Below are 14,166 nucleotides of genomic sequence, written 5' to 3'. Positions count from 1 at the left end.
GTTGAGTCTCGGGGAGATTGTTAGTTACAAAATGTTTTCTTGATATATATTGATGCTCAGATTGACCTTCATTACTCATGGGAGGGAGTGAGAGAGAGAGGGAGAGAGAGAGAGGGAGAGAGAGAGAGAGAGAGAGAGAGAGAGAGAGAGAGAGGGAGAGGGAGAGGGAGAGGGAGAGGGAGAGGGAGAGGGAGAGGGAGAGGGAGAGAGAGAGAGAGAGAGAGAGAGAGAGAAGAGACAGTAAAAACCTCAGTTTAGTCAAAACAACCAGTGGAGCACTTCAAGACTAAAGTCATTGATATTACACTGCAATAAACAAGATGAGTCCATATAAAAAAATGCTCAAGTTAGAAATTATGCATGATTTCAGCATAGTGAACTAACCACAGATGATTTGTATATAACAACAAAATCTTCAAACTTCCAGTACTGGAGCCAATTACTGGTTTTCAAAATGGTACCATTTTCTTGGAGATCATCCAGTTTTTTTTTTTTTCGATATATTTTTTATTTACATTTCAAATGATTTCCCCTTTTCTAGCCCCCCACTCCCCGAATACCACATACCAGAGAATGCAAATATTTTATTCAAATAACAAAAGCATTCTGTGTGTATAAACTGCACCTTGTTAAATTTAGTAAAATGTATCGTTCTATGTTATTCTCTCACTTATAGGAGAAAATATGGTAGTTCCGAGAGAACCTAATGATCATCTGGGAGATTCTCATGTTCGTTTGACAAAATATCACTTCAATTCTGTCAAGACTGAGTTACTCTTTTTCTATTTGAGAGTTTAGTAAGTGTTTATATAGAAATTGTTTATAGAATTATAACATTTTAAACAGGCAACTATTCAATATTGTATAGTTATTCTTATACATTGTCAATACTAACAAATTAGAACTGGAGTTTAATGCTGAAAACAATAAAGAATTATAATTAACTTGACTTAATATGTGAGGCATCAGTAATCCTGACATGGAGAGAATGGAGGCAGGGAAGTATGGTTTGATGAATATGCTCTGTAAGGTATACTTGAAATCAATCACTACTAATCTTGATCCGTTAGGTGAGAGTTTGTTTAACTAGATAGCCTCTGACCTCATCACTTGCTTTAGCTATTTTTTTGTATGTCTTTATTGATTGTCAATGAGATTGTCCTTTAGACAAATACAATTGCTTAAGGGCAAAAAGTGATAATGACATTATTCCTTGAGTTTGTGAAAAGTGATGCATTCTTGCTGGCAAATTAAGAAAATAAATAATTCATATATTTTTTAATATTCAATATTTGAAAGAAGCAGAAAAGTGGAATGAGAATGTCAAAATGCAATTAAAAATAGCATGCTATTGAATAAAACAGAGCTATACTTTCTGTTGATATGCAAAGAAAATCTTCAGGCTTAATGATGAAGTAAATTTAAATTTATGCAATACTTTTATGTGCGTGCAGGTTTATATATGTATCAAGTACATGCCTACTACCTATGGAGGCCAGAAGAAGGCATCAGATACCCTAGAACTGGAGTTTCAGATGATGGGACTCACATTGTAGGTGCTGAAACTTGAACTTGGGTTCTTTATAAGAGTGTATATATATCTATATATGTGTGTGTGTGTGTGTGTGTGTGTGAGACACATACATACATATACATGAGGACAAATATGCAAGGTCCTAATTAGATAAAGACAAACGAAGAAACAGCAAAATGTGACCCCCTTCCTTGCGGCTTCCTATCCGCTGTTGTGTTCCTTCTCGTAGTATCAGAATGATCCCTTCTCAAGGAAAAGTGATTATATTTCTTTGAACACATTGTTAGGCAACATCCTGTATTCTTTCTTACATTATAAAAATCCTTCTTAAATCATAAATAATCAAACAACCTCATACTACTTTTTGTGTTTTAGACTTTACAGACTGAAAGTTTTGTAATAGATGTGCCTTCTTTCATGATTTTAATTCATTTTTTCTAAAATTCTAGACATTATGATGCAATTTAATTGCCTAATTAAAATATAACAAAAAAATAATTTGGAGAGTCTCCCCAGAGCAGTGTTTTCCTCTCCTATAGTCAACATTTTTTATTATATATTTTTTATTTTCTATATTCTTTGTTTACATTCCAAATGATTTCCCCTTTCCCAGATCCCCCCTCCCCATATGTGCCATAAACCTTCTCTCCACCCATTCTCCAATCACCTCCCTCCTTTTTCTCTGTCCTTATATTCCCCTCCAATGCTAGATCAATCCTTTCCAGGATCAGGACCCTCTCCTTACTTCTTCATGGGAGTCATTTGTTATGCTAATTGTGCCTTGGGTATTCAGGGCTTCTGGGCTAATTAATATCCACTTATCAGAGATTGCATTCCATGTGCACTCTTTTGTGATTGGGATACCTCACTTAGGATGATATTTTCCAGATCCAACCATTTGCCTAAAAATTTCATGAATTCATTGTTTTTAATTGCTGAGTAGTATTCCATTGTGTAAATATATCACATTTTCTGTATCCATTCCTCCATTGAGGGACATCTGGGTTCTTTCCAGCTTCTGGCTATTATAAATAAGGCTGCTATGATCATAATGGAGCATGTGTCTTTATTGCATGCCAGAAAATCCTTTGGGTATATGCCCAGGAGAGGTGTAGCAGGGTCCTCCGGAAGTGTCATGCCCAGTTTTCTGAGGAACTGCCAGACTGATTTCCAAAGTGGTTGTACCATCTTGCAACCCCGTGAGCAGTGAAGGAGTGTTCCTCTTTCTCCACATCCTTGCCAACACCTGCTGTCTCCTGAGTTTTTAATCTTAGCCATTCTGACTGGTGTGAGGTGAAATCTCAGGGTTGTTTTGATTTGCATTTCCCTAATGACTAATGATGTTGAGCATTTCTTAAGGTGCTTCTCGGCCATCTGAATTTCTTCAGGTGAAAATTCTTTGTTTAGATCTGTACCCGATTTTTTAATAGGGTTATTTGGTTCCCTGGGGTCTAATTTCTTGAGTTCTTTGTATATATTGGATATTAGCCCTCTATCAGATGTAGGGTTGGTGAAAATCTTTTCCCAATAGGTTGGTTGCCATTTTGTCTTTTTGACAATATACTTTGCCTTACAGAAACTTTGTAATTTTATGAGGTCCCATTTGTCAATTCTTGATCTTAGAGCATAAGCTATTGGTGTTCTTTTCAGGAACTTTTCCCCTGTGCCCATGTCCTCAAGGGTTTTCCCCAGTTTCTTTTCTATTAGTTTCAGTGTGTCTGGTTTTACATGGAGGTCCTTGATCCACTTGGAGTTGAGCTTAGTACAAGGAGATAAGAATGGATCAATTCGCATTCTTCTGCTTGTTGACCTCCAATTGAACCAGCACCATTTGTTAAAAAAGCTATCTTTTTTCCACTGGATGTTTTCTGCTCCTTGGTCGAAGATCAAGTGATCAGAGGTGTATGGATTCATTTCTGGGTCTTCAATTCTATTCCATTGGTCCACTTGCCTGTCACTGTGCCAAGACCATGCAGTTTTTAACACTATTGTTCTGTAGTATTGCTTGAGGTCTGGGATACTGATTCCCCCAGAAGTTCTTTTACTGTTGAGAATACTTTTAGCTATCCTGGGTTTTTTGTTATTGCAGATAAATTTGAGAATTGCTTTTTCTAACTCTGTGAAGAACTGAGTTGGGATTTTGATGGGGATTGCATTGAATCTGTAGATTGCTTTTGGCAAGATGGCCATTTTAACTATATTAATCCTGCCAATCCACGAGCATGGCAGATTTGTCCATTTTCTGAGTTCTTCTTCGATTTCCTTCTTCAGAGACCTGAAGTTCTTGTCATACAGATCTTTCGCATGTTTGGAAAGAGTCACCCCAAGATACTTTATACTGTTTGTGGCTATTGTGAAGGGGGTCATTTCCCTAATTTCTTTCTCAGCCTGCTTATCCTTTGAGTATAGGAAGGCAACTGATTTGCTTGAGTTGATTTTATAACCAGCCACTTTGCTGAAGTTGTTTATCAGCTGTAGGAGTTCTATGGTGGAGGTATTTGGGTCATTTAAGTAGACTATCATGTCATCTGCAAATGGTGATAATTTGACTTCTTCCTTTCCAATTTGTATCCCTTTGACCTCCTTATGTTGTCTAATTGCTCTAGCTAGAACATCAAGTACTACATTGAAAAGATATGGAGAGAGAAGACAGCCGTGTCTAGTCCCTGATTTTAGTGGGATTGCTTCAAGTTTCTCTCCATTTAGTTTGATGCTGGTTACCGGTTTGCTGTATATTGCTTTAACTATGTTTAGGTATGGGCTTTGAATTCATTTTCTTTCCAAGACTTTTAGCATGAAAGGATGCTGAATTTTGTCAAATGCTTTTTCAGCATCTAATGAAATGACCATGTGGTTTTTTTCTTTGAGTTTTTGTAGTGGATTGCATTGATGGATTTCATTATATTGAACCATCCCTACATCCCTGGGATGAAGCCTACTTGATCATGGTGGATGATTGTTTTGATGTGTTCTTGGATTCAGTTGGCAAGAATTTTATTTAGTATTTTTTGCATCGATATTCATAAGGGAAATTGGCCTGAAGTTCTCTTTCTTTGTTGGATCTTTGTGTAGTTTTGGTATCATTGTAATTTTGGCTTCATAGAACGAGTTGTGTAGTGTTCCTTCTGTTTCTATTTTGTGGAATAGTTTGAAGAGTATTGGTGTTAACTCTTCTATGAAGGTCTGATAGAATTCTGCACTGAAGCCATCTGGTCCCGTGCTTTTCTTGGTTGGGAGACTTTCTATGACCCCTTTTATTTCCTTAGGGGTTATCAGACTGTTTCGATGATCTATTTGATCCTGATTTAATTTTGGTGTCTGATATCTGCCTAGGAAAACTGTCCATTTCCTCCAGATTCTCCAGTTGTGTTGAGTATAGGCTTTTGTAGTAGGATCTGATGATTTTATGGATTTCCTCTGTTTCTGTTGTTATATCTCCCTTTTCATTTCTAATTTTGTTAATTTGGATACTGTCTCTGTGCCCATTGGTTAGTCTGGCTAAGGGTTTACCTATCTTGTTGATTTTCTCAAAGAACCAGCTCCTGGTTTTGTTGATTCTTTGTATGGTTCTCTTTGTTTCTACTTGATTGATTTCAGCCTTGAGTTTGAGGATTTCCTGCCTCCTACTCCTCCTGGGTAAAATAGTTTCTTTTTGTTCCAGGGCTTTCAGGTGTGTCATTAAGCTGCTAGTGTATGCTCTCTTCATTTTCTTTTTGGAGGCACTCAGGGCTATGAGTTTTCCTCTTAGCACTGCTTTCCTTGTGTCCCATAGATTTGGGTATGTTGTGTCTTCATTTTCATTAAATTCTAAAAAGTCTTTGATTTCTTTATTTCTTCCTTGACCAAGGTATCACTGAGTAGAATATTGTTCATTTTCCACGTGTGTGTGGGCTTACTGTTGTTTTTGTTGCTATTGAAGGCCACTTTTACTCCATCGTGATCTGATAGGAGACATGGGATTATTTCGATCTTTTTATATTTGTTGAGGTCTGTCTTTTGACCAATTATAAGATCGATTTTGGAGAAGGTACCATGAGGTGCTGAGAAAAAGGTATAATCTTTTGCTTTAGGATAAAATATTATATATATATATATATATATATATATATATATATATATATATATATATATATATATAATTGTGTTAGGTACAATGTGTGCTTTGAGCTTTAGTAAAGTTTCTTTTATGGATGAGGATGCATTTGCATTTTGAGCATAGATGTTCAGGATTAAGAGTTCTTCTTGGTGTATTTTTCCTTTGACCAGCAAGAAGTGTCCCTCAGTCTCTTTTGATGACTTTGGGTTGAAAGTCAATTTTATCTGATATTAGAATGACTACTCCAGCTTGTTTCCTGAGACCATTTGCTTGTAAAATTGTCTTCCAGCCTTTTACTCTAAGGTAGTGTTTGTCTTTGACCCTTAGGTGTGTTTCCTGTATGCAGCAAAATGTAGGGTCCTGTTTATGTATCCAGTCAGTTAGTCTATGTCTTTTTATTGGGGCATTGAGTCCATTGATGTTAAGAGATATTAAGGAATAGTGATTATTACTTCCTGTCATTTATGATATTATTTTTTAAATTTGATTGGTTATCTTTTTTTGGGGTTTGATGAAAGAAGGTTACTATCTTGCTTTTTCCAGGTGAAGTTTCTGTCTTAGTGAGGGTTTCTATTCCTGCACAAACATCATGACCAAGAAGCAAGTTGGGGAGAAAAGGGTTTAATTGAGCTTAAACTTCCACAATGCAGTTCATCACTAAAGGAAGTCAGGACTGAAACTCAAGCAAGTCAGGAAGCAGGAGCTGATTCAGAGGCCATGGAGGGATGTTTCTTACTGGCTTGCTTCCCCTGGATTGCTCAGCCTGCTCTCTTATAGAGCCCAAGAACACCAGCCCAAAGGTGTAACCCACAAGGGGCCCTCCCCACTTGATCACTAATTGAGAAAATGCCCCACAGCTGGATCTCATGGAGGCACTTCCCCAATTGAAACTCCTTTCTCTGTGATAACTCCAGCCTGTGTCAAGTTGACACACGAAACTAGCCAGTACAATTGACCCCTTGTCAACTTGACGCACAAACACATCACTATTAAGCCTCAACCCTTACTTTCTTATTCATCCCCAAGATCTAAATTACTTTAAAAGTCCCACAGTCTTTACATATTAAAAGTTCAATCACCTTAAAATATCCAATATCTTTAAAATTCAAAGTCTTAAAAATTCAAAGTCTCTCAACTGTGGGCTCCACTAAAATACTTTCTTCCTTCAAGAGGGAAATATATCAGGGCACAGTTACAACCAAAAGCAAAACTCAAACTCCAATAGTTCAATGGCTGGGATCCAACTCACAATCTTCTGGGCTCCTCCAAGGGCTTTAGTCACTTCTTCAGCTCTGCCCTTTGTAGCACACAGCTTGTCTTCTAGGCTCCAGCTGCCTGTACTCCACTGCTGCTGCTGTTCTTGGTGGTCATCGCATGGTACTGGCATCTCCAAAATGCTGCTATCTTCCACTGTAATTAGGCTTCACCAATAGCCACTCATAGGCTCTCATCAGGGTGACAAACCTCTGCTCCCATGCATGACCCCTTCAAGTCCTGGGCCACCAATTGCAACTGAGGCTGCACCTTCACCAATGGCCTTCCGTGGCCTCTCACTGTGCCAAGAGCCTCAGCTGCTCTTCATGACCCCTTCATGCCATCAAAACCAGTACCATCTGGGTGACTCTTACACAGTACCAAGTCGAGCCACAGCACAAAATACAACTGTGGCTATCTCTGAAACACATTCTCTGTGCTCTCAGAAAACACTTCCAAGAAAATTTCATTTCAGTGATGCTGGTCTCTTCTTAATCACCGCTAATTTCTTAGCTCCAGCTAACCAGCATCAATAGTCCCAGTAACACAAAGGTTTGCTTTAGTGGTTCTGGTATCTTGTTACTTACAGCTGATTCTTCAGCCCCAGCTAACCAAAACCACAGAATCTTCACAATCAAAACATGGCCACTTTAAGAGTCTTTAATCTTGCCTCTGAAATTTCACAAGCCAGCCCTCCATCTTCTGCACTGTTCGTAACATTGTCTTCCAAGCTCCTACAGAACTTTCCACAGCTTTTCTAGCTCAAAGTTCCAAAGTCCTTCCACAATCCTCCCCAAAACATGGTCAGGTTGTCACAGGAATACCCCACTACGCTGGTACCAATTTGTCTTAGTCAGGGTTTCTATTCCTGCCCAAACATCATGACCAAGAAGCAAGTTGGGGAGAAAAGGGTTTATTGAGCTTAAACTTCCACAATGCAGTTCATCACTAAAGGAAGTCAGAACTGAAACTCAAGCAAGTCAGGAAGCAGGAGCTGATGCAGAGGCCATGGAGGGATATTTCTTTTTTTTTTTTCTTTTTTTTTTTAATTTATCGATATATTTATTTACATTTCAAATGATTTCCCCTTTTCTGGACCCCCACTCCCCGAAAGTCCCATCAGTCCCCTTCCCTCCCCCTGTTTTCCCACCCAACCCTTCCCACTTCCCTGTTCTGATTTTGTTCTATACTGCTTCACTGAGTCTTTTCAGAACAAGGGGCCACTCCTCCGTTCTTCTTGTACCTCATTTGATGTGTGGATTATGTTTTGGGTATTCCAGTTTTCTAGGTTAATATCCACTTATTAGTGAGTGCATACCATGAGTCACCTTTTGAGCCTGGGTTACCTCACTTAGTATGATGTTCTCCAGCTCCATCCATTTGCCTAAAAATTACATGAATTCATTGTTTCTAATGGCTGAATAGTACTCCATTGTGTATATATACCACATTTTTTGCATCCATTCTTCTGTTGAGGGATACCTGGGTTCTTTCCAGCTTCTGGCTATTATAAATAGGGATGCTATGAACATAGTGGAACATATATCCTTATTACATGCTGGGGAATCCTCTGGGTATATGCCCAGGAGTGGTATAGCAGGATCTTCTGGAAGTGAGGTGCCCAGTTTTCGGAGGAACCGCCAGACTGATTTCCAGAGTGGTTGTACCAATTTGAAACCCCACCAGCAGTGGAGGAGTGTTCCTCTTTCTCCACATCCTCGCCAACACCTGCTGTCTCCTGAATTTTTAATCTTAGCCATTCTGACTGGTGTAAGGTGAAATCTCAGGGTTGTTTTGACTTGCATTTCCCTAATGACTAATAAAGTTGAGCATTTTTTAAGGTGTTTCTCTGCCATCCAAAGTTCTTCAGGTGAGGAATTCTTTGTTTAACTCTGTACCTGGCTTGCTTCCCCTGGCTTGCTCAGCCTGCTCTCTTATAGAACCCAAGAGCACCAGCCCAAAGGTGGAACCACCAGGGGCCCTCACCACTTAATCACTAATTGAGAAAATGCCCCACAGCTGGATCTCATGGAGGCACTTCCCCAGCTGAAACTCCTTTCTCTGTGATAACTCCAGCCTGTGTCAAGTTGACACAGGAAACTAGCCAGTACAGTTTCCCTCCTTGTATTGGTGTTTTCCTCCTATTATCCTTTGTAGTGCTGAGTTTGTGGAAAGATATTGGGTAAACTTGGTTTTGTCATGGAATATCTTGGTTTCTCCATCTATGGTGAATGAGATTTTTGCTGGATATAGTAGTTTTGGCTGGCATTTGTGTTCTCTTAGAGTTTGCATGAGATCTGCCCAGGATCTTCTAGCTTTCATAGTCACTGGTGAGAAGTCTGGTGTGATTCTGATAGGTCTTCCTTTATATGTTACTTGGTCTTTTTCTCTTACTGCCTTTCATATTCTTTCTTTGTTTAGAACATTTGGTGTTTTGATTATTATGTGACGGGAGGTAGTTCTGTTCTGGTCCAGTCTGTTTGGAGTTCTGTAGGCTTCTTGAATATTCATCAACATCTCTCACTTTAGGTTAGGGAAGTTTTCTTCCATAATTTTATTGAAGATATTTTCTGGCCCTTTAAGTTGTAAATCTTCACTCTCATCTATGCTTATAATCCTTAGGTTTGATCTTCTCATTGTGTCCTGGATTTCCTGGATGTTTTGGGTTACAAGATTTTTGCATTTTGCATTTTCTTTAACTGTTGAGTCCATGGTTTCTATAGTATCTTCGGCATCTAAGATCTATCTCTTGTATTCTGATCTTGATATTTGCATCTATGGCCCCTGATTTCTTCCCAAGGTTTCCTATCTCCAAAGTTGTCTCCCTTTGAGATTTCTTAGTTGTTTCTACTTCTGATTTTAGATCCTAGATGGTTTTGCTTAGCTCCTTCACTTGCTTGTTTGTGTTTTCCTGTAATTCTTAAAGAGATTTTTGTGTTTCCTCTTTCATGACCTCAGCCTGTTAACCAAAGTTCTCCTGTAGTTCTTTAAGTGATTTTTGCATTGCCTCCTTATTGGCTTCTGTTATTCTCCTGAATTTCTTTCAATGATTTTTGTGTTTCCCTTGTTAAGGGATCCATTTTCCATTTTCTCCTGAATTTCTTTAAGAGATTTATTTATGTCCTTCATGTGTTCCTGTAACAGCATCATGACTAGTGATTTTAAATCCAAATCTTGTTTTTTTCTGGTGTGTTGGGGTATCCAGGACCTGCTGTTAATGGAGAATTGGGTTCAGATTCTGCCATATTGCCTTGATTTCTGTTAGTAACTTTCCGTGTTTGCCTTTTGCCATCTAGTTCTCACTGGTGTTAGTTGGTCTTGTTGTCAATGTTGGACTCACCAGTGCAAGCTGCCTCTTCCCAGCTGGCCTCCGGGTGCACAGCTGGCCTCCTGCACTGCCTGGAGACAGGGTGCTGTGGCCCAGGATGTTCCAGATCCAGAGGCGGAGACAGGAAGGCTCCCACCTGAGGCCTCAGGATTGGATCCTCCACTCTGCAGGGCCGGACTCACCAGAGCATGCTGCCCCCTCCCAGCCGGCCTCTGGGTGCACAGCTGGCCTCTTGCATGGCCTGGAGATGGGGCACTGTGGCCCAGGCTGTTCCTGATCCCAAAGCAGAGACCAGAAGGCTCCTGCCAGAGGCCTCAGGACTGGATCCTGTGCTCTGCAGGGCCAGAGTCACCAGAGCACACTGTTTCCTCCCAGCCTGCCTCAGGTTGCACAGCTGGCCTCTTGCACAGCCTGGAGACTGGGTGCTGTGGCCCAGGCTATTCCTGATCTCGAAGCGGAGACCAGAAGGCTCTTGCCTGAGGCCTCAGGACTGGATCCTGTGGCCCAGGCTGTTCCTGATCCCAAAGAGGAGACCGGAAGGCTCCTGCCAGAGGCCAGGCCTGAATCCTCTGGTGTGCAGGGCTGGACTCACCAGAGCATGCTGCTTCTTCCCAGCTGGCCTCCGGGTGCACAGCTGGCCTCTTGTACAGCCTGGAGATGGGGTGCCATGGCCCAGGCTGTTCCTGATCCCCTATAGTCAACATTTTACTGTTGGTAAAACATAAGAACTTACTATACTTAACAAAACTGTAAGAACTTACTATAGTTAACAAAACTAATTTTTTTAATGGGGACAAGGGCTAACTCTAATTCAGCTAACCCTTTACTACCAGAATCAGTAGCAGGTCCTAGACCATTATAGTTCTTCAATGTATGCCCATGGCATGATTGAATAAAGGAAGAAATTAAGGTCTCTAAGGGTCTAAGGAGGGAATTGCAAAGGAGAGGGAATAGAAGAGGAAGTGGAGGATGTGATCAAATCTGCATGTAAACACGGATGGAAGTGCAGCAGTGAAACATTGATTTATCCAGTTAATATGTGTTAAAGATTTTGATAGCCTGTGGAAACTAGTAAGAGCACTACTACCCTGATAATGTGTTATTCTACTTAAAGTCTTTTTATATGTTTGTATGTACATATTTTAGGAAGCTTCTCCAGTAGTAGATTTCCACAGGATTTTTTTGAAAGTTAGTGTTTTCCCTCCTTGGCCTGGGGAGAGAATAGCTGCTAAATCAAAGCCTTGTGGCAGGAATCGGTTACCTATTGGAATTGTTGACCAGTGAGTTCCTATAGAACCCTGAACACTATAGGCTATTGGCAATGCTCTTGATTACCCTCCAGAACTTAACATTAAAATCTGATTGCCGAAGACACCACATACTTGAGTCAGAATATGGAGAAAGCAAGCTGATACTCACTTGGAAGGTTCATACCAATTCACTAGCATTATATAATGCTGGACACATGCTATGCACATTACTGGAAAACAAAGTAATCATCAGTCTTACCCAGTTCTGAATCCTGAAAGTTACAGTAATAACCAACATGACAAGATGAGTCCCCTGCTGTAATAAATGGCATTAATATCATGGGAGTAACCAAATGCCTTCTGATTGGGTTTAGGACTCATTCTACAAGTTGTAACACATGGCTGGCACTGTCACACCCAAGAACTTGTTGCTAGACCGCTCATAGGCCCTAGAGGAGAACCTACTACTATCACTCTGTTTCATGGGGTTTTGTCATTAAATACTGTTATTCAATCCAAGCAAGAGCCATCTTGGGAGTTCAGCTGTGCCCCTTTATAAAAGACCATCCCAGCTGGGTTTGTTGATGGTTTACAGACAACTTCTCCCCTGCCTCAATATCCAACTGCTCTCTACTAATTAGAAATTCTGCATATGCCTTGTGGGAAGGATAGAGACCAGGGAAGACTAGATTGGGTGCTCTATGCAGCTATGTTGAGGCCCTCACACTTCTGGGTAGGGCTTTCCAGTGTGGCCAGTTGGGGGAAAGATTGCCCACACCTCTGTAAGTAACCCCTCACCTATGCTCTCTGTAAATTCAATAAATTCATCGGTCGACTCGAGTAAAGTTTGGAAGGATTGTGCCCACTTTGTCACTGGGACCTTAAAAGGGGTAGGCATTGCTTACATCTCTCCACGGAAAGGAATTTTAGCAACAGTATAGTATTAAACTGAATCCTAATGACTTAGTATTATCTCTACAGATTATTACAACCTCAACCCATAACAGAGAAGTTTCTGTTTTTGCAGTATATGGCAGTTAACATGAAGACACTAAATGGCCAAGATACAAATAATAAAAAACTATAAAACACTTATTCTTAAATGTGATGTCTATATCACAACTCCTCCTCCCAGGGCTCAGAAACATTGCAGAGGAGAAAGGTGGCTAGATTGTAAGAAGCAGTGGATGAGTACAAAGAACTAGTGTTCTGCAGATGAAACAGACCAGTTCCACATAGAAATGCACAGTGCTTGTGACAGCATGCACAAGATCTGTGAGAACTGTGTTAAGGTGAACAAAATTTAGCATTGAGAAGGGAGGAACATGATGTCCCACCCCTAGCTAAAGGGCTATTAGCAACTGCTAGCTGCTGGGAGAGACTTTTCTTTAAGGGTTATTGTCCTGGTAGGTTGACTGTGCTCCAGTGGTAGGCCATATCCCAAAGAGATTATGGGCAGAAGATATTCTATTTAATGTTTTTTAAAGGACACAAAGTTGGGTGGGTCAGGGACGGAGTGGATCTGGGAGGAGCTGGCAGAAGGCAGCAAGTATGATCAAAACACATTGTATGAAATACCCAAAGAACTAATAAGAAGTGAGAAACTTTATATTAGTAAATCAACAAGCTATTATTATATTCCTTTTGGGATGGCTAACACCAAGCTTGCGTAGTGGCTACGTGTGTCCTGCAAGTCTAGTACACCAGGAAGCAGCGGAGGTCAATTATGACAAGTTCAAAGCCAGCCATTCCAGGCCAACCAGGAGAAAGTAAGCATCTTTTATCAAAAGAAGCTATCCCATTAACGTGAGCATATTCTTGTTGATAAATGCAGGAACAAAATAAAGTTGTCTAATGCTAAATAGAATATTTTCTGATTCAATGATGATAAAAATAGGAGAAAAATCCACATTGGGCCCTAATTTGAAAGCTCTTTATAACATAGAAGCACCGTTTCCTGCTCCAGTGTGATTTAATTGACAGAACTGTTACATCAGTATCTTTCAGAGGCTCAGGATTTATCACACACACACACACACACACCGAGAGAGAGAGAGAGAGAGAGAGAGAGAGAGAGAGAGAGAGAGAGAGAGAGAATCATAAGGTGTAAGTAGTTGTGGGTCCCATCAGTAATACCAATACTCAAGAGGCTGAATCAGGAGAAACATAAGTTCAAGGGAAGCCTGAGTAACACAGTGGGTCCCTTCCACAAGCATGGTAAATATTCCTAGGCAAAATGTGGTGGGACACATCAGCAACTCTAGCTACTCGGATCCAGGAAGCAGGAGGATCACTTAAGTCCATAAGTTTGAAGCCACCCTGGGTAACAGAGATTCCAGTTCAACAAGAAAAATACCAAGAGAGCATCAGGGAGCAAGAGGAGAGATGTCCAGGGTGGGGAGAAGTTCCCTTAGCTACTGACTCCTGAAACCAACTGGTACCAGCTTCAAATGGATAATTACGGCTTTCAAAGACTCACCTTAAATAGTTTCATTACATATATGGTATATTTTTTTACTGCTTTATGACTAACAGACTTAAGGCATCAAAAACTGTCATCCAGATAATCTTGCTAATTAAAATGTGGGTATACATCCATTTCCTCTAAGTATTTGATATTCTATACATGAAATATACTGGTGCATAATCTGTGTTTAATAAGAAGCACTGTTTCCCCAACTTGCCAAGAGATTAAATTTTTATT

The sequence above is a fragment of the Apodemus sylvaticus genome, chromosome X (genome assembly GCF_947179515.1).
Source record: "Apodemus sylvaticus chromosome X, mApoSyl1.1, whole genome shotgun sequence".
NCBI classification, from domain to species: Eukaryota; Metazoa; Chordata; class Mammalia; order Rodentia; family Muridae; genus Apodemus; species Apodemus sylvaticus.
This window is presented reverse-complemented; position numbering follows the sequence as displayed.